This window comes from Agelaius phoeniceus, chromosome 22, assembly GCF_051311805.1.
Source record: "Agelaius phoeniceus isolate bAgePho1 chromosome 22, bAgePho1.hap1, whole genome shotgun sequence".
Taxonomy (NCBI): domain Eukaryota; kingdom Metazoa; phylum Chordata; class Aves; order Passeriformes; family Icteridae; genus Agelaius; species Agelaius phoeniceus.
Window position 1 is genome coordinate 4,912,288 of NC_135286.1, and position 19,053 is coordinate 4,931,340.

Here is a 19,053-nt window from a genome sequence, read left to right on the forward strand (position 1 = left end):
GACAAGCCCACAGGCACCTGTGGACAGGAGCACCACGGTACCAATGGATGCAACCTTTACTCCATTCAGGGACTGAAGATTGAAAAAATGTGAAAGTAATAAATAGCAGAAAGTACAGACTGGTACCCAAGGGGCAAAACCAGGCTACCCACAGAGACAGATCTTCCAGAATCACCTCAGGCACAAACATGCCCCTGATGAGGACCTCCTGGCTGGATCCATGGCACAAAGGACACAATCTTACTGTTGCATCAAATAAAAAGCCTTTGAGATTGCCACAGCCCAGCACACGCTGCAATGCTCCATCTCCAGAGCCTGACACTTGCACAGAGCTGCACACCGGAGTTCAAACTCCCCTTGTTTTCAAAAGCTGTGTTTCTCCTGCTTGTGGAGATCAAGATAATCTCCCAAGTATGAACTACAGCATTACAGAGTGCTGGTTTCCAGAATTCATAACCTGAAAGGACAGATCAATGTGCAAATCCATTTCAGCAGGATGAACGTAAAAAGACCAACTAATTTGCTGCCTTTAGTAGCAGATGAAGTTCCTCTCCCAGAGTTTCAAACAACTTTCACTCACCGAGATATCAAAAGTGCCAAGGGCTCCACTGAACTGTCATGGGCTCTAGTTCCCCATCACTCCTACAAGACAGCAGAGTCAGTACAAACACTGCGGCATAGCAAAACCTGAAAGCACAGAGACAAAATGAAAAAGTTTGCATTTAATTGCAGAAAGGCTAAGTTACCAGCTGCATTATTCATGTTCATATTTAATTCATTTAAAACATCCAAATTTAAATTTAAAGACAGCTGTAACAAACATTCCCACTTGCACTCACAAAGCAGCACAGAACTTGACACAATTTAAGTTCAGCTTGCAGTGAGTACACGGGACTGCGGCTGTTAAACACCTTTGATATGAGTAAGATCACATCAACTGAGCTGATAGAAACTAGTTCAGCTTTTGTAAAATGAAACTATCACACAAAGGAGGATTGAAAAGACTAGACCTGATTAGTAATGAAAAGGAGAGAGACCACAGGAGAGGCATATAAAATAATGAGTAGCATGAAGAGAGAGAACTGGGGACTCCAAATTATCCCTTCCCAGTGCAGCAGAGCAAACCTACAAAAGTAAAAAACCCCCAAGTATATAGCAGAGAGAAGGAGCAGTTCATTGGAAATTAATAGACATGCAACTTCCTTATGGAGGAAGTTATCAAGAGAAGTAAAGGAGTAACCTTAGAAGTGACAGACATTGAAAAGCAAACCAGCATTTGTAAGGGTATCAAAGCATGAGACCCATGGGCCATCAGTACCCAGGCCCCAAGAGCTGAAGGCTGGGTGCCCAGCCAAACCCTGCCCACCACATCACAGCCTCTGAGGCAAGGAAAAGCTGAGCCCTTGCCCTCCTGCCAGGCTGCTGACCCCAGCTCAGGACATGGTTTGTTCACAGCCTGGGGAGCCCTGTGCTGGCTTACACTGAGATTCACACCTCTGATGCATTTTCCTTTTTCTCAGGCAGGCAGGCAGGGCTGGAAGAGCATCCCAGGGCATCCCCAGCTCCTCCAGCACTGCACAGCCCGCAGCAACACTGTGGAAATGCATCTTAATCTAATTAAGTTCTCCCCCCACTGCTCTTGCCAACAGGCTTTTCCAAAAGCTCATCCCTAAGGGTAGTCAGATTCAATTTACCTGTGCCAGATTGGAAGGCAACTGCAGGGTTACAGGGGAGCCTACTCTGCAATATTCTTCCACAAAATGTGGCAACTGCAATATCAGTAAAACAAAAATGAGAAAATGTGGATGGAAGATGCTGTCCCATCTTTCCAGCCCTCATGAGATGCATGTAATCCCTTTATCTCCAAAGCCTCTGCTCCTTCAGAGTGCATAATTATCAAAGGAGTTAGAGCTGAGGCTCTTAATGTCTCTTCTAGGCACTTTGTTCCACTCAAGGCACCAGTCACAACTGAATTATTTCCTGGGGTTGTTTGGACTTCCTATTATACAAGGGTGATTCTGGTGAACCTTGGGATGGAATCCAAGTCGGATCTCAGCACTCCCATGTTTGATTGAAAGGGAACCTGAAGGTTTGCTGACAGCGTGCCAAGCTTCAAACCTTGCTGGACAATGCCACTGCCAGCAGGCCAGAGGCTTTCAGAGACAAGAGGAAGAAAACCACCAGCAGTGAAGCTGGAAAATGGTTTTATTAGGTCAGATACATACCCACAGATTAGGACTGGGGGGAAAAAAAAGGAAACTTTGCATATTGACAGAGGACTGTGAGAATGACGCTTCTTGGAAATCCCATGGGGCTGCCACAAGAGAATCCTGACAGTTTCTCATGATGCAAAGTGCCTGCAGTCATTGATTTGTTCCCCACAAAAGCACAGGTCTGGAGCACCACAACCACTGCAGCCACTAAAAATCCCTTCCATGTAACCTCTGCTTCAGCTGAGGTTTTCTTCACAGCGATGTTTCCATCAAACACCATCAATGTTTCCAGCAGTAAAGAGCTGTCCCTTACAAATTCCCTCAGGAAATGTGAGGGCAGCCCTGTAAGCTCCTGCCTGTCAGGGGTGATGGCAGTGCTGCCATTTCAGCCTCCCTGCTGCAATGTTTCAGCTCCATGCTGGAAGCCCCTGTGTGACTACACAGGCACATCCAGTGGCATCCCAACCCAAGCAGAAAATCAGGCACATGATGAGCAGAATTACAGAATATCCTGAGCTGGGAGGGATCCATAAGGATGATCAATTCCAACTCCTGACCACACAGGACACCCCAACAATCCCACCCTGTCCCTGAGAGCATTTTCCAGATTGAGCTTTGGCAGCCTTGGAACCATGACCATTCCCTGGAAGCCTGTTCAGTGCCCCACAACCCTCTAGGGGAAGAACCTTTCCCAAACTCAGCCTGCTTGCTCATTTAACACCTTTTTTGCCATTTTTAATTTCTATGGTGCAGAAAGAAAAGCACTTTCAGCCTACATGAGAAATCAGAAGAATGTCAGCACACGATCGGACTCCTCCTTTAGTTTTCACACCAGACTTGGCTCCTCTGATTTCTGCCTGACCTGTGGACACCAGAACTTTTGCTGGTCTAAAGCACAGTTCTTGCTCTCTCAAGGCATGCTTTGATGAGCCAGCTGACCCCTTTCCTGGGCAGAAGCCAAAGACCAGCTCCCAGCACTGAGCATCAGCCTCCTCAGAGCCAGACATGCAGGCAAGGATCCTACACCAAAATGCCAAATGGATGTTTGTGTGGGACCTGGAGTAAACCCTCAGGAGTGATCAGCTTCCCAGGTTGAAAAGGTGAGTCAGAATTTATCCTAAACAATGATTTTAGCTCCTTCCACCTCCCTGCTACCATCCTCCTGAGCAAGACTGGAGTTTTATTTCTCCTAGTCAATGCAAAGTCACATTTTTGGCAGCTCCAAACAAATGCTGATAAAGACACAGCATCTCTGGAAGCACCTCCCCTCATCAGATCAGGAGAGCCCTTACATTCACACCAGGGAATATTTCTAAGTAACACTGTACAATGAATGCTGGTATTTCCATCTGCAGTACTGATCCCCTTGTGTGATCTGAAATACCTGACTGGCTGTAAACCATTATTCCTCTTTCTACCAGAAGGATTTTCTGTTATTTCCAACATCTCTCATTCTCTGGAATTAATTTTATCCTTCTATCATGTAAGAAGTGGACTGATGAACTCCAGACCTCATGACAGGCTCCTCACAAACACATTCTTGTGTTAACACACTGAGGTGTCTCAAAGATGTGATCACAAGGAACACACTTCCCTCAGCCCCTGAGCCAAGTCTCACGGGATTACATATTTTAAAAGACAAAAACATGTGAAAAACTTGGATATACCATGTTTCTACAATGAAAATATTGATTTTATGACTTCCTTTTGAACACCTTCAGGTTGGTGGGGAGAGAAAATAAGTCAGCTCCCCAGGAAATGGCAGCTGGACCACCAGACACTGCTGAGTCAGGCTCAAGAGATCACCCTCAGGGTGAGTACAAATACCACAGAGGAACCACCACTGTGAGCAAAGCTACAATAGTTACCACTGCTCATGACTGGGGAAGAAATGAAATAAAACCTTGCAGGATTTCAGTAATGATTTCTTTTCTATGCAAAAATAAACCCAAAAAACCAACCCACACAAAAAAAAAAAAAAAAAACAAACCACAAAACCAAAAAACAAAAAACAAAAAACCAAAAAACAAAACTAAAATAAACCCAACATAACCAGCATGGGCCTTGGATCAAACCAAAAACATCCTGACATGTATCACTGTGAGCAGATCTTGCTCTCCACAAAGACTGAAGAGGCTGCAGTAAAGACAACATATTTGGCACACTCCAGGAACAGGATACCAGGCTGAGAGAAATGGAGAGATGAAAGGGCTTCAAATAAAAGACAAATAAGATAATCTGACTTGAGTCTGCTAAAGGAAGCCCCTTAACAGGATGAATTTTCTCAGTACAGACACGTTTACTGATGAGCTGGGAGTTTCAGCTCCGGGGCTGCCATTTCTGTAGTGAGGGGGGTGAGCACTCCAGCCCTGCAAATCCTCCTTGGAAAGATGGGGCTCGATGCTGTAAGAAGTCCACACACTGCTGAAAAATCAGAGCTGCTTTTAAGACTGGCATTGGTTTCCAACCCACTCAAATAGAAAGAAAGCAGTGCAAAACCTAATGCAGGGAACATGGAGTCATGGAGTGGTTTGGGTCAGATGGGAGCTCAAAAATCCTTTAGTTCCAACCCCCTCGACATGGGCAGGGATTGACAGCCCTCACAGCATCCTGTGCTGCTCCTCCCCAGACAGGACCATGTCCAAGGCTTGGAGCCAGTGCCTGGGCTGCCTCCCACTGCAGTGGCCCACCTTGAACTCGTGCTGATGTGGCACAGGCCTTATCTAATCACACAAATCCCCTGGGGGTAAGGAAGCTTCACTGTGCTCCAGAATTATTTCAGCAAGTCCTTCATGGCTGGTCCTACTGCTGAAGTGACTTTGAGGTTCTCCCTCTGAGCTGAGCAATGCCCATGTCCCACATCCCAGTGAGAAACATGCCACCAACATCACTGCTCTCCATGACTGCTCTGGAGGAGTTCTGGGAAAAGCTGCAGATCTCTGTTTCTTGGTGTTAGGCAGAGACATTTCTGACTGTACCTCCACAGAGCTCTCCCAAATGCACTGTAACAAAACTCAACACAGATCTGCTTTTTGGGCAGGTAAGGTGCCTGTTACACAGAGAAAAGCAAAGCACTGATGGCCTTCAGTGCCAGTTGGGAAGAACATGCCAAAGCAAGGAACTGAATCTGTGTGCCCAAGGCTGCTGTTTCTACCACTGAACCATCTGTGTTACAGCTATTCTGTGTCAGCAGGACTCCCAGAGCTAAAAGTTAAAGTCTCCAGACTTTGGAAGAGGAATGGCCCGGGTGTTAGACTGGCACAGCAGTGTACCCAATCCACTGAGGACAGCTAGAAGTAGAGAAGATTTATCACACATGGGGCTCTGGCATATTCTGCCCATTCCCTGACACCCTGGGAATGGGAACCAGCCCACAGGCCAGGTTTGCAGCTACCTGAGTTTCCTCTCATGGCAATCCCAGAACATGGAGAGGTGCAGGACATGGCGCACCCCACACTCCTGTGCTGGGTCATGCCCCCTTGCCTGGGGACAAGCTGGAGGGTGAAGCTGGTGCTGCAGGGCACCCTGAGGGTGCACCAGCCCGTGCAGGCATAGTGGGAAGGCCAAACTGATGCAGGCAGTACAGAAAGTTTTGCAGCAATGTGGCTATTTCAGCCTGCACTGAGCCACATGCCAAAGCTAAGAGCTATTACTGAAAGCAGATGGCTTACAGGAGACCTTGAAATGGGATTCTGCCCAGGGCACTTACACAGTCACCCCTCACAAAAGCACACACAATAGGATGCTTCAAGGTCTTTAAATAAGAATTTAAACAGGAGTACATTAAAAACCAGTGCATGGTTTCCATATCACCCCCAGACAGGCTAGTACAGCCCCCCTTGCACAGCCAGCTGTGGCTGCTTTCCCAGACAGCACTTACAGGGGTGATGGATGTGGCCCCAGAAAGGCCTCCAGTGTGAAAACTCTTCATGGTTCACACCCAGTAGATATATGTATGATATATACACGTTTAATCAACCTTATCCTTAATTCTCTACTGGACTCTATTAAAAAATGAACTCTTTATGGCATGGAAGATATGGAAGGACAATGTATTCCTATGGAAGGGGAAACAGGAGGCAATCCAGAAGGAAAGGACTGACTTCCAGTTGTGTCTCTATTGGAAATGTCAAGACAGACTGTGCAGTGATGCTGCAAGCAGGATGTGAGAATTCCTCAAAGAAAATTTTGCATTAACTATTTCTAGTAATGTAAGTTTGATAAAGTTTCAGCAGAACATCCTCAGGAGACCATGAGCAGGGAAAGGCAGCTTGAGGGGGAATAAAAAACCAAAGGGATGGTAATTAGGGGACACAACAGAAATGTAAATGAGGAAAACTCTGCAAAGAGAGGGGAAGGAGATGACCCAATCCCTTAAAGTAAGTACCCTGTATCTCACAAGCACGAGGGAGGAGGGTGATCCCCAGGGAGAGACACACGGGGCAAGGGTTTCCACTGAAATGGCAGGGAGGGAGATGAGAGCTCAGGGAGCAGAGCAGAACAAACCAGCCCTGAAGAAAAGGTGAGGGACAAAATCACCACCCTCTAATGAGCTAAATACTGAGACATGGGGGATGATGATGGTTACATACACTTACAATTACATTTTCCTTCTCCTTTCCTTCTATAACCAACCCCAAAAATTAAATGGAATGCTTAGCAATATCCCCTGGGAAAATACAGGGATGAAAACTCATCCTCAAGCCTCACATGGCATCAAAGCAATCGCTGAGGATGTTACTGGAATGCCTGAAGTGCTCTCTTTCCTCATCCAGCACAAAGGAATGACCTTCCAAGGAGTTAAGCATTTCTTACCTTCCTGAGGTCCAGCACCAACACAAACATCTCCCTCCTGACAAAGAGGAGGAGGGAGGGGGGCACAACTCCAGTCACACTCAAGGCTGAATCCTTCACAGATCCACATACAAATGCCTGTCCCTGACTCAACATCCACACAGCCAACCTTCCCAAACCTTCCAAATGCAACTCCCTCTGCCCTCCCTCAGAGGAGACCCCTTTAATGTGTGTGTGTGTATATATATAAAAATCTACCCTTAGAGTGACACAACCCAGGGTCTCCCTGGCAGGAAGCACAGCCAGACTCCCCTCCAACCCTTCCAGCAGCTGATTCTTCTTATGCAAACAAAGGACAGATGAGGGATAGTTCCTACTGATCTGCCCCATCTGCTAAAGAAATGAAAAAGATAAAATCTCCAAAGCCTCAGGGTATGGAGCAGAGCCACAAAACCTGGATTTACCCTTTTGGAGCGGAAGAGGAGTCAGTCTCTGCTGCTTGGAGCACTGAGACAGAGATAATCCAGCCCTGAGAGGGGATGTCTGGGGAGGGAAGGATGTGAAAGGATCATTCCAGCCCAATCAAGGCAAAGGGCTGCCCAGGAGAAGAGCTCCTCAAACTCACTGTACCCCAAGGGAATGGTGTGCCAGGGCAGGAAACAAGTATCATTGTTTTATTTTCTCACCCATGTAGAGAGATATTAATTCATCTATTTCTGAGGAAAAAGAAAGGAAATTGTTACACTGCAACATGTTAAGAGAAACCAGCAGAGCCAGGCTCACTGAGGATGGGTATTAATTACTGCTTGCTATTTTTAATCTGTGTATAACTCTGGTCTCATCTGTGACTTAAGATAAAATCCCAGTATTCAAAACCATGTATCTACTCAAAGAGAAATATCCTCTACCAGGTACAATGTCTGGATACAGAAAAAGTATAACATGCCCATCAAAATTACACTCAATTTTAATAACAAAAGAAAGAACAATCTAGACGTAGACAGAAATATTAGCTCAGGAGAATTACTCCCAGAGAGGAAAAATCACTAGCCAGTTCCTTCAGGAAACCCTGAACAGATTGCTGTTAATTATGTAAAGAAAAAGTTGTTAGGCTGCTTTACATTCCTGAAGGGCCAAGAGTTTGGACAACTAAAAAATATCTTGTGAGGCCCTTCACTGTTTTCTGTGCAACACACAGTAGATGCCAATAAAAAACCCAAATCATAACCACAAGCAACCAAAAGTCCATCCTGCAGCTCTGCAAGTATGTTCAGTGTCTGCCAAGGAGCTAATGAAAACAAGGCACTCTTACAGACTGTATCTGCTCGACATTCAAGTACCTGCTGGACATTTTGTACAGCTTATAAAGCCATAAAATATCACAGGGCATTTACAGATTTTCCAGCTGACAACAATATGAAATAAGTGAGCAGCCCCAGAACACACTGAGTCCTCTGGTCAGGCACAAGATAATGCTGAACAGATACCACTACACACACACACACACACACATATATATATATATATATATATATATATATATATATATATATATATATATACATATATATAACTGGAGACTCTGCCAGCAGTGTGCAAGACATGACCAAAGCTCATGGTGATGGAAAAGGAGTCGAGATTCAAACCCCCCCCATAATGCTGGAACAACAGTGGCACTGCCCAGATCTACAGTGCAGGGCTTGGATAATGCCCAAGGCAAACAAGTTCCTCCTGCCCTCTCCAGGCACAGCAATTCAAGTGAGCTGCTACCTCCTGCCATGCTGGAGGAGATGTGGCACTGCACAGCCAGGTAAAACCCTCCAGTGTGGGGCTGTGGCAATGACAAATGACCTCAGGAGTCAAGTGACAAGCCAGGTCAGCCAGCTGCCACAGTTTAACCCACTTGTGGGAAGAGTTAAGGGCTCCAGGTGAGCCCTTAGGTGGTGGAACTGATACCTGCTGCCCACCACTGGCCAATATCCTCTGCACATAACAAGCAGGACAGCATTTTTCTTCTCTTGGTAGCTTGCCAGAAGAGAAGGTGAAATATCAAAATGATAGGGTTAAAATATAGCAATACCAGCCTGAAATCAAGCAAAGCTCCTTAATCTCAGAATAGTCAGGCACTGGAGTGAATTGCTGAGGAAGGAGGAATCACCATCACAGGAAATCTTAGAACACCCTAGAGAAACCTCCAGGAAACATTATGTATGGGTGATCCTTCAAGGTCACTTCTAGAAACACTGAAACCACAAGACTTTCTGCATAGGTACCTCCCTGATCACACAGCCACTGCACAATTTTAATGGCCTGCAGCATCTAAGATTTGCTGTAAAAAGACAAAAAAAAAAAAAAAAAAAAAAAAAAAAAAAAAAACCCAACCACAGTCAGCGTACAGAGAGCAGCAGTCTCTGGGCTGTGTGAACAGCCACTCAACTTATTTTTAGAAAGTAGAATTGGTACAACTTCCTCCTCGGTCCACATCAGACTCCATCAGCTCTTCTGCTTGCTCTCTACTCCACTAACGAGTACAGAGCAGAAATTTCTCCTACCTTATGCATTGCAGCTGGGCAGGAAAGGCACGAGTGGGGAGCGAGGGGCCCTGCAGCAGTGAGTGCAGGGAGGCAGCACTGCTGGGAGATGCCCAGGACTCTGCAGAGCTCCCCCAGGGCATTCAGCCTGAGCTCAGGTAGCCACCCTCACCTTGAGCCATCACCTCTGCAGTCCAGCTGGTACCAGGGACATTCAAGTGCACTGTGGGGACATTTTGTGCCACCCAGAGCCAGAGCCAGAGCCAAGCCCAGGTTCCTGCCCCAAATTCCCTCCCCCCTGAGAAGAGCTATGGAGTAACCATCCACTACTGATTGTCTATGAAGAAGACAACTCCAGAAGTTAATTAATTCCTTCTAACTACCATAGGAGTGGCTGGAAGTGAAATACAAGTCCAGCATAACTCAGCAGAAATCCTGGCTTTTACTAAGGAGCCAAAATACTAGCTGTAGACAGGTCAGAATTCGATTATATGTGATTATATGTGGGTTGCTTTTGAAAAATCTCTGAATATTTAAGATGGATATACACATGTAAGGTTGTCAATGACAATGAGCCATCCTAAAGTTGCTGCTCATCCGTGTCCCCCACAGTGTGTGCAGCCCAGCCTGGCCCCTGGCCTGGCCTGGCCTGGCTTGGCTTCCCCACAGCTGCAGGGACACAGGGAGGGCAGCAGGCCCTGGCAGCAGCCCAGGGAGGCTCCCCCAGGCAGGAGGGAGCGAGGGGGAGCAGGGAGCACAGGCTGCCCTGCTGCTCACCGCAGACACAGCTGGACACGCATCCATCCCACTGCCGAGGGCTCAGCACGGGGGGAGGAGGAGGCAGGGGCTGCTCCAAACGGGAAAGGGAGGGAGGCCAGGAGCAGGGACACCCTGCAGCAGTGGCACAGGGGAGGCCAGAGCAGATGGAAGCTCGTCAGGCACTGGCAGCAGGTGTTCCAGCATGAGGTGACTGCAAGCAGCAGCCGATGCGACCGTGGCTCACTCAGTGGAGCACAGATGGGCTTCACCCTGTGCAGCCTCTGCCAACACTGAACCCAAACATTTTAAGTGTCCCCCATCTCCCCCCAGGCACAAACCCCATGTTTCCTGGCAGGATCTCTTCCAGTGGTCAAACATCAGCAGCACCCTGAGGAATCAGAAGGGTGCACCTACTTCTCTCCACCCCCAAGCAAACCGCAGCAGATGTCACTCCAGAAATGGGCGAACCAAACTTGTTCCCCTGCCACAATATCTAGGAGAAAGGACCTGGACCGGTCTCCAGTGAAACCTGGAAGGGCCAGGAGAGAGGAAGAATTGCAGGAAACTCAATGGGCAAAGATTGAACTTCACAAATTTCCACTACCATCTACTCCTACAGTTTCTGTTGCTGAAAACAAAACCCAGCCACAGGGAGGTTTCTGGGCTGTTCCCACTGTGGCAGCCTGGAAAATGTACAAGCTAATTGGAGCTGGGTAACCCCGAGCACACTGGCTGGGAGGAGGCACCTCCAGCAGGAGTTTCTTTTCCTCCTGGTGATAACACCATTCAATTTCTAATACAAACAGAAAAAAACTTCTGAGCAAGAAATGGAGAGCGGCAGAAGCACAAGCTTGTGCCAGGGAAAAACAGTCCTGCCTGAATTCCCACGTCAGCTCCCTTGTGCTGGCAATGACCACACTGACTGTGCTCTGTTTCCTCATCTCCAGTGACATATTACCAACCAGGCTGTGGAGCTGCAGGGGCCACTTCCCTCTGCTGATCAAGGCAGCTCTGAGGAAGCCAAGTGCTTTAGATTCATTCCCCAGACATCACCTGTCCATCTGGCCTGTTGGACGAGGCTGCCACGCAAACAGCAGAGGCAGCAAAACAGACATTCATCTTTTCCTTCAGTTCTCAGCCAAATTCTTGATTTTTTGCTCAGGATGAGTCTGCATAAAAGTGTGAGATTCAGCCCAGTGAGAGCAGAGGCACACACAAACTCTGCTTAAATCCCTGCTAGAGAGGCAGAAACATTTGGTAGTGAAGACTGCAAACTGTGTATCACAGTGTCTAAATCTGCTAGAGGTGGTGTGTGTAAGAAACCTCAGTAAAAGAGCTAAGTATTACTCTGTTTTTTTAAGGGAATTGAATGAAAATAGAGATCTCTGGGAATTAAGTGTTTTCAGCAGCAGCCAGGCTGCAGTGATGTCCCTGTACTGATCTCTCCTTCTGCTCACAATTGAAACCACCTCTGAAATGTCCTGCTAAGGGAGAATGCCACCCAGGACAGAGCACAGCTTTACAAAGAGGAGGAGGTGCTGATCTCCGGTGCTCAGGTGTCCCCACCACTCTGACACCACTAGTTCAGGCCACTGGATTTGTTCACTCCAAGCCCAGTGAGAGCTGGTGATACACAGGGAAGATCTCTTGTGCTTCCTGCTGCTCTCAGACTTGCACTATCGGGTTAAACATAGTGCAAATGTTTTATAACAGCTTCCACTGGTAGATATTTAAGCTGGGTAAGAAAGGGATTTTTTACAACTGTATTAAAGCCAGAAAAAGCATTTCCTTTAGGATTAGGCTGTGCTATCTTGCAAATGAAGTGGGATGAAACATTTATGTCCCAGCTTGGAGTGCAGGTGCTACATCCGGATGTAGTGCTGGGGTGAAGGAGGAGTCAGAGCCACAGCTCTGCTACACTGAGAGTTCAATTGTGGAGATAATTTTTACCTTGGCATGTCTCTGAATTATATATATGCAGGAGATTAACCACCTCTCAAGAGAAGCTAGCAGCCAAAGTTGCTGCTCTGTCCTCAATGCATCTTCCGTCACTTGTCAGGGACCTCTCCTTGTCAGGAAACTTCTCAAACATAAATGGATGCATAAAATACTCAAAATGTTTTTGTCTCATTGCAAAAACTGAATTGCAGTAGCAGGCAAGGAAAAGGAGAAAAGACAGGGTGGAAGATGCAAACATTACAGCTCAAACAAGAGCCCCAGACACACCAAGGTTTAACTCAGCGCAGCTCTGAGCTCATGTTGCTAGCATGCTACTCCAGATTTGCAAACAGGAGCTCACCAAGCACGCCAAGTCCTGCCACAGACACACAGTTAACAGCACAAACAGGCAAACATATGATCTGCATTCCTTGTCACGTAACAGTGCTGAGATGTACCCTAAACGGGGTCCTTTGGGCCCAGCTTCTTACAGCTGCTGGGCAGAGTCCTGTTCTGACTGACCACAGCACTTTAGGTGAAGTGTGAATGGGAGCAGAACCCAAGTCAGAGACAGGGGTTGGCTAGGCTGACATGCCTATGTGAGAAGAAGGGAGAAACTGATCTTGCTCAGCTCAGGGAGAGGGAGAAGAAGTCTTCAAATGCTTCTCACTGAGCTGCAGACATGTAGGAAGTGGAGTGATGTGTGGAGTAGGGTGCTCTCCATGAGCTCTGGACATCAGAAAAAGAACAGGTTTAAAGTGCAAGACAAAGATTTAGATTAAACACCCCGAAAAATATCTGTAATGATGGGGAGGCCTAAGTGTTGGCATACACCACCTGCACAGGACATGGAACTGCCAGCATGAAGAGCTTAAAAGAACTATTACTCAGGAAGGGTTTAGAAGCCTACCTGACCTTACCCAAGACTGGGAAACAACCAGGACATCTCTGGAGGTACCTGATGTCTGAGTCTACCAAACAAAGTTTCAGACATTCCTTTAAATCAGACGTAGGGCAGGGACAGAGCACTCCTGCCTAGACTGAAGCACAGCTACTTGATGAATAAGATCATCATTTAATACCTTAACATGATCTTTTACTTATAGACAATATATTGTCCTGCAAAATTCATCAGATTTCCACAGAAGTGCCCCAAGAAAAGCAGATAATCAAGATGCAGAATTGGCACTTGCTAAGATGTAAATACCAAACCAGGACCAAGACTCAGCATATCTCTCACAAACAGAACACACTCAAACTTTAAATTAAATGAACACTTTAAATAGCACAGAAATACCTGCATTTCCCTCGTGCCCATTGGAAGGGACTCCCTGATTTCCATCTGCATTTTCATACCATCTACTGGGCAGATCCTGAACTACCCACCAGCACATGCAGGGCTGCATACCACGGCAGCTTGTCCCAAGCTGAGACCCCCATGAGCCGAGTTTTGTTCCCCGTATTAACACCAAACCACATGCCGGTGCCTGAGATGAAGCATAAGGAATGACACCACCATCCCATGCTCCCAATATTCCCAGCAAACACATATGGACAGCACAGCCTGGCCAGCAGAAGCTGAGAGTAAGAGAGGAAGGCGACAGGAGGAGGCCCAGCCCGCAGCGAACCGAGGTGGGAGAACATTTTCCCCCAATATTACTGGCTGCGAACTGCAGCGACCACATGGCTGTTCCCAGCCACTCAGTGCACGCTGTTTACTATAAACAACAACAGTAAACACAAACTCAGCCAAAAAATCAAAGCCGGAGACCCCAGAGCTGGGTCTCCACATCCCGCGTTCCCCATGGAAATTGTTTCATGTTCAGCTGCTGAACCTAAACCACCCGAGGCCCAAGGGAGCCAAGCTGCTCAGTGCATCCCAAACTCAGGCTGCCTGCTCAGATTTACCAGCTCTACCTTCAGTCATCCACACTCCAAAGTGCTGCCACAGTTTTACACCGGAGCTTCAAAGAGCTTGCGGATTAAACCTGCGCGACAGGAGCCAGCCGTCACCGGGGTTATTTTTAAACATCTCACTGTGCACGAAACGCTCAAATCTTGTCTCGCTCCCAGCTCTATCCCAGCGCTCGGCTCGGGGCGGCTGCGAAGGAGGCGCAGCTTCTCCCCAGGCACGGTGGTGATGGGATTTCTCCGGCTGCTCCCCGGGGTCACCCCTGCCACCTCCAGCAGCAGGACCTGCTCGGAGCGCCGGGCACCAGCTCCATACACACACTGGGGTGACAGCACGGTGTTACCGAGCCCCGAAGGGCTCGTGGGGGAGGAAGGGCACAAACCCCCGCGGGCACAGCTCGCAGACAGGGCCACCTCCTGCAGCTCGGTCCCGCTTTCCCTATCCGGACAGGAGCGCCCGGCCGGTACCGAAACGCGCCGGGGAGGGGGCGGCTCCGGCCGGCCCCAGAACCGCTCCAAGGCCTCGGGGCGAGGCGGTACCGCAGCTGCCCGAGGCCCTGCCCGGGGACAACCGGCACAACAACAAAGCCCTGGAAGAGGCTTCCCCGGGAGGCACAGCCCGGCCGGGCAGCCGCGGGGCCGGGGAGCCCCGGGGCGCTGCCCGGCCGCCGGGAGGGCCGGTCCTGGACGGGCACCAGCAGGTGCGGGCGGTGACAGCCTCCCTCGGCCCGGGCACCGCGCGGAAGCGGCGGCCGGGCCGCGCTGACAGGAGGGATGAGATCCGGGCCGGGCTGCGGGCCCGACCCCCGCCCGAGCCCCGCCGCGCTTCCCCGGCCGGGCCGGACCGAGCCCGGCCGAGCCGCCCGCCCTGGGCCGCCCGCTCACCTGCGCGGCCGCCGAGCGCTGGCGCTGCTCAGTCCCTCGCCGCCGCCGCCGCCGCCATGTTCGCGCTGCGCAGGGAGGCGGGGAGGGAACGGGAGGGAACGGGAAGGAGCGAAGGGGGAGCGGCGGGGGATCGGGGAGGAGGGACCGGCGGCCCGGCCCGGCCCGGCCCCGCGCCGTCCCCGCCGCCGGGACGGCTCCGGCCAGCGCTGGCGCTTCGGCAGCTGATCGGCCGAGGCTCGGCTGGGTCGGTGCGGCTCCACTCGGCTCGGCTCGGTTGGGTTCGGCTGCGTTCGGCTCGGCTCGGCTTGTCTCGGCACAGCTCCTCTCTGGTTCGGCACAGCTCGGGCTCGGGCAAGGCTCGGCTCCGCTCGCTCTCGGCTGGGTTCGGCCCGTCCCGGCTCGACTCCAGCCGGCTCGGCTTGGCCCGGCTCCGCTCGCTCTCGGCTGGGTTCGGCGCGTCCCGGCTCGACTCCAGTCGGCCCGGCCTGGCTCGGCTCGGCTCCGCTCGGCCCGGCCCGGCCCTCACAAACCCCTCCACCGTCGCTGCGCCGCGCGGGCTGCCCCGGCCATGCCCGCTCGGGGCCGTCCTCAGGCAGGGACAAACCCCGGTCCCCACCCGCACTCTGGGCACGGGGCAGACCCGCGGTGTCCTCACCGTGCCTGGGGAGGAACCCCTGTGCCCTCAAGGACCCCCAGGCACAGGGCAGACCCCCACCATGATCTTCAGCCTGGGGACTGCCCTCTCCAGCCCTCCCCAGGACCCCTGGGACAGCACGGACCCCACTGTGAGCCCCAGCCTGGGGACAGACCCCCTGTGCCATCCCAGCCAGACACACCACAGATGTATAGACGTGTCTGGGGACTCAGTGTCCCAAAATTCCCCCCAGACTATGACCCCTGTGCCTCCCTAAAGGAGCCCTAAAGCTGAAAGGATCCCTTGTGCCTCTGTTGTACCTCATTACCCCCATGTTCCATCTGGGGAGGAACCTGTGTGAGCTGACCCCATAAGCATCCTTGGTGCTGTCCCCTGACCACAGATGGACCTCACTGGGGACCTTCTCTGTCCTGTAGAGCTACCAAAGCCTACACATGGTACCCCAAAACCATGCTCTGCCACCCCTTATCTTGGGAACTCCCAGTTAACAAGAGGAAACAGCCTCAAGCTGTGCCAAGGGAGGTTTAGATTGGATATTGAGAAAAATTTCTCCATGGAAAGGGTTGTCCAGCCCTGGCACAGGCTGCCCAGGGCAGTGGTGGATTTGCTGGAGGGGTTTAAAACACATAGATGTGACATTTGGGGACATGGGTTAGTGGTGGCCTTGGCAGTGCCAGGGTAACTGTTGGATTTGATCTTAGAGGGCTTTTCCAACCCAAGCAATCGGTGATTCTTGTGGTCTGGAGGTTCAGTTCACATCTGTTCAGATCCTCAAGTGAGTGGTCAGTGAGCCTCTGGGGGTAGACCTGGGTCTCATGACCCAGGTATTTCAGTTGGACAGTGGATACACTACAGAATCTCAGAATGGTTTGGGTTGGAAGAGGAAAAAATGCCCCAGTGCCACCTCTGCCATTGCAGGGACACCTTCCACTGTCCCAGGTTGCTCCAAACCCTGTCCAGCCTGGCCTTGGATACTGCCAGGGGGTTGCCCTCTCTGGGCACCCTGTGTCAGGGCCTCACCACCCTCACAAGGAAGAGTTTTTTCCTAATATATTTTCCTTTACATTTTCCTACATACCTTTGGAGTGACACAGACATGTGTGACAAGTCTCAGTGAGAAAGCACCTGAACAATTTCCAAAGCACGGCTAATGTAGGAGTCTCCCCTGAATGATTTCTTGTTCTGGGAGATTCCATGGAGGCTTGAGTGCTTTAGGTCAAAAGAAGATCAGAAGAAAAACACCCCTGGTGTGGATAGGGCTTGATGGAGTCTGTTTCTGGAAAGTTCTGTGATATGTGTGGCTTCCTGCAGAGAGTGGTTTGTTATCTGTGACAGAGAGAATGCCAAGCTGTGATTTATCTGCTCACTGCCCACTGCCAAGCCTGGTGCCAGCCAGGGAGGCACAGGGTGGGCAAAGGCTCCAGGGTGGGACCTTCCCACCAGTCCCCAGCCTGTCAGGAAGGGCTGGAACCACCTCAGCCCATTCCTGTGTTCCTCCCTTTTCCTCTGGGGAAGTGAATGGCATTGCTCTGATGGGCTGAGGGCTGCAGTGCTCCCCAGGGACAGAGCTGCACCGAGGGCCAGGGACACGCTGTAGGTGCTCACGCTGTCCTAGTTCAGATGTTGGACTTGATTCAGTCTGTGCAAGGCTGAAAGTTCCACCCAAGGCCAAAGGAGCTTCTGCCTGATCAGCAGCTACCTTCTGGGGTCCCCCAATTTGTTCACCCCCTTCTCAAGGAGAGAAAAGAGGGATCAGTACTCTCAGAGCAAAATAAACTTGTATTTGCCTGTCTCTCACCACAAAAAAATTATAAATAAAAGCATATACTTCATCAAACAGGGTGGGATTTCTAATAGCGTATGTGTGTGGGGGAAACTCTTTGAAACTGTTCCAGAGCTGCTGTTTGGAAGTTTCTCATATCTTCTTCTGAATGGTGACACTGACCACTGCTGAGGGCTAGCACTGGCCTGAAAAATCTCTTGTTCTGAACTACATTGAGGGATGGAGAGTTTGAAATGCTGGTGAGGACTTCTATTTTAAGATGTGGAGTACTTGGTTGAGGTAGGACATTGGAAGTGTGTTTGCTTCAGCCTTTCACCTGAGCACCTTCTCTATTAATTCATAAGTATTACCAATGCTTCTCATGGGTGTCATCAACTCTGGTATTCCCTCATGTCCACAGAAATCAGGATTTCATGAATGGAATAAATGCACAAGAGCTCAGAGCTGCAGGATGGGGACAGGAGTGAAATTTCTCCATTGGCTTTAATTTGGAATGAGCAGTGGGATTTACATATGACATCCATATGAGCACCACAGGAATTCAGTTTGATTAATACTACAATGGAAACGAGCTGCAGAAATGGTTTGCCATTTATTCTGAAGCGTTGCCAGAAAAGCTCAGCACATTTGCAGCCTGGTTTGGGCCAGCTCCTGGGGATGAGCAGCCAGGAGGAAACCCCTCAGAGGGGCACTGGTGGACAGGGTGTTGGACACACTGCAGGAGGAGAGGGTGCAGTGGGATATGAGGCAATGTGACTGGGAAGAAAACCTCCTGCTGTCTTCCCTTCTCCCCTCCCTCTTCCTCCCTCATTAGTGCCTTGCAGCGATCTGGCACCGAATGTCCTCCTAAGCTGGTTCCCACTCTTTGCAGTGCTGCCATTAATGAACTTTGTTTTCTGCCACAAATTGATCCTCAGTCTAGCATGCATGAAAATATAGAGCATGTTCTGCTTGAAAGAAAAAGCCCAATGTCCCAATGTCCGTGACCTTTTTATCCTGAATCTGATACTTCATAAAAAGGTGAATAAGAGGGCACAGGGATGGATGTAGAGGAGGAAGATCTAAAGGAACATGTGCACCCAGTATTCCTGCTTCTCTCATAGATATGTTCTTTGACCTGACATCTTTATTGGAGAGGGGAGATGGGAATCTTCTCCCCATGCTTCAAAAAGGCAGAGGAAAAGGTTATTTACTGAGATTAAAGCCCCAACAATCAGCAGATCACTTTGCAGGGCCTGCCATAAGTTTCCTTTCCCAAAGCAATCTCATATTGAGACCAGCTGTTGAATTTGCCCAAAAGAGTCCATTTTTGTTCTGAAGACTTCATGGTCTGGAAAATCACCTTTGTGAATACCAGAATGATCTCTTGGTAGTGGGAAATCTCTTGGCCTCATGTCCCAGACATTTGCAGGCAGCTCTGCCTTTCCCTGTCCAATTGCACAGAGAGCCTCTGACAAAGGCTGCCCACTGCAAGCCCCTCTGAGCCCCCAATATCCTCCTGAGGAAACAACCCACATTTTCTCATCACAACACTTTATTTCTTCCATTCCTCATGGCTCTTTGCAACTGTTTCTATCTTTTCCA

The 19,053-nt window shown here is 49.7% G+C and overlaps 1 protein-coding gene across 6 annotated transcripts in view; it reads right to left on the reverse strand.

Annotated features, from left to right (window-relative positions):
- The window catches only part of SCMH1 (Scm polycomb group protein homolog 1), a 64,003-nt gene extending 48,412 nt beyond the window's left edge, over positions 1-15,591 (reverse strand). For 2 of the 6 annotated variants that reach the window (XR_013185009.1, XM_054648369.2), the window contains exons 1-2: positions 15,032-15,586; positions 581-687 (exon numbers count right to left, since the gene is read on the reverse strand). The gene's annotated coding sequence lies outside the window, so the exon portion shown is untranslated. Of the gene's footprint in view, positions 1-580; positions 688-15,031 lie in introns of all 6 variants that reach the window. The other 4 variants (XM_077189798.1, XM_077189796.1, XM_077189795.1 and 1 more) reach the window with 3 other exon arrangements.
- Positions 15,592-19,053: the final 3,462 nt, after the last annotated feature.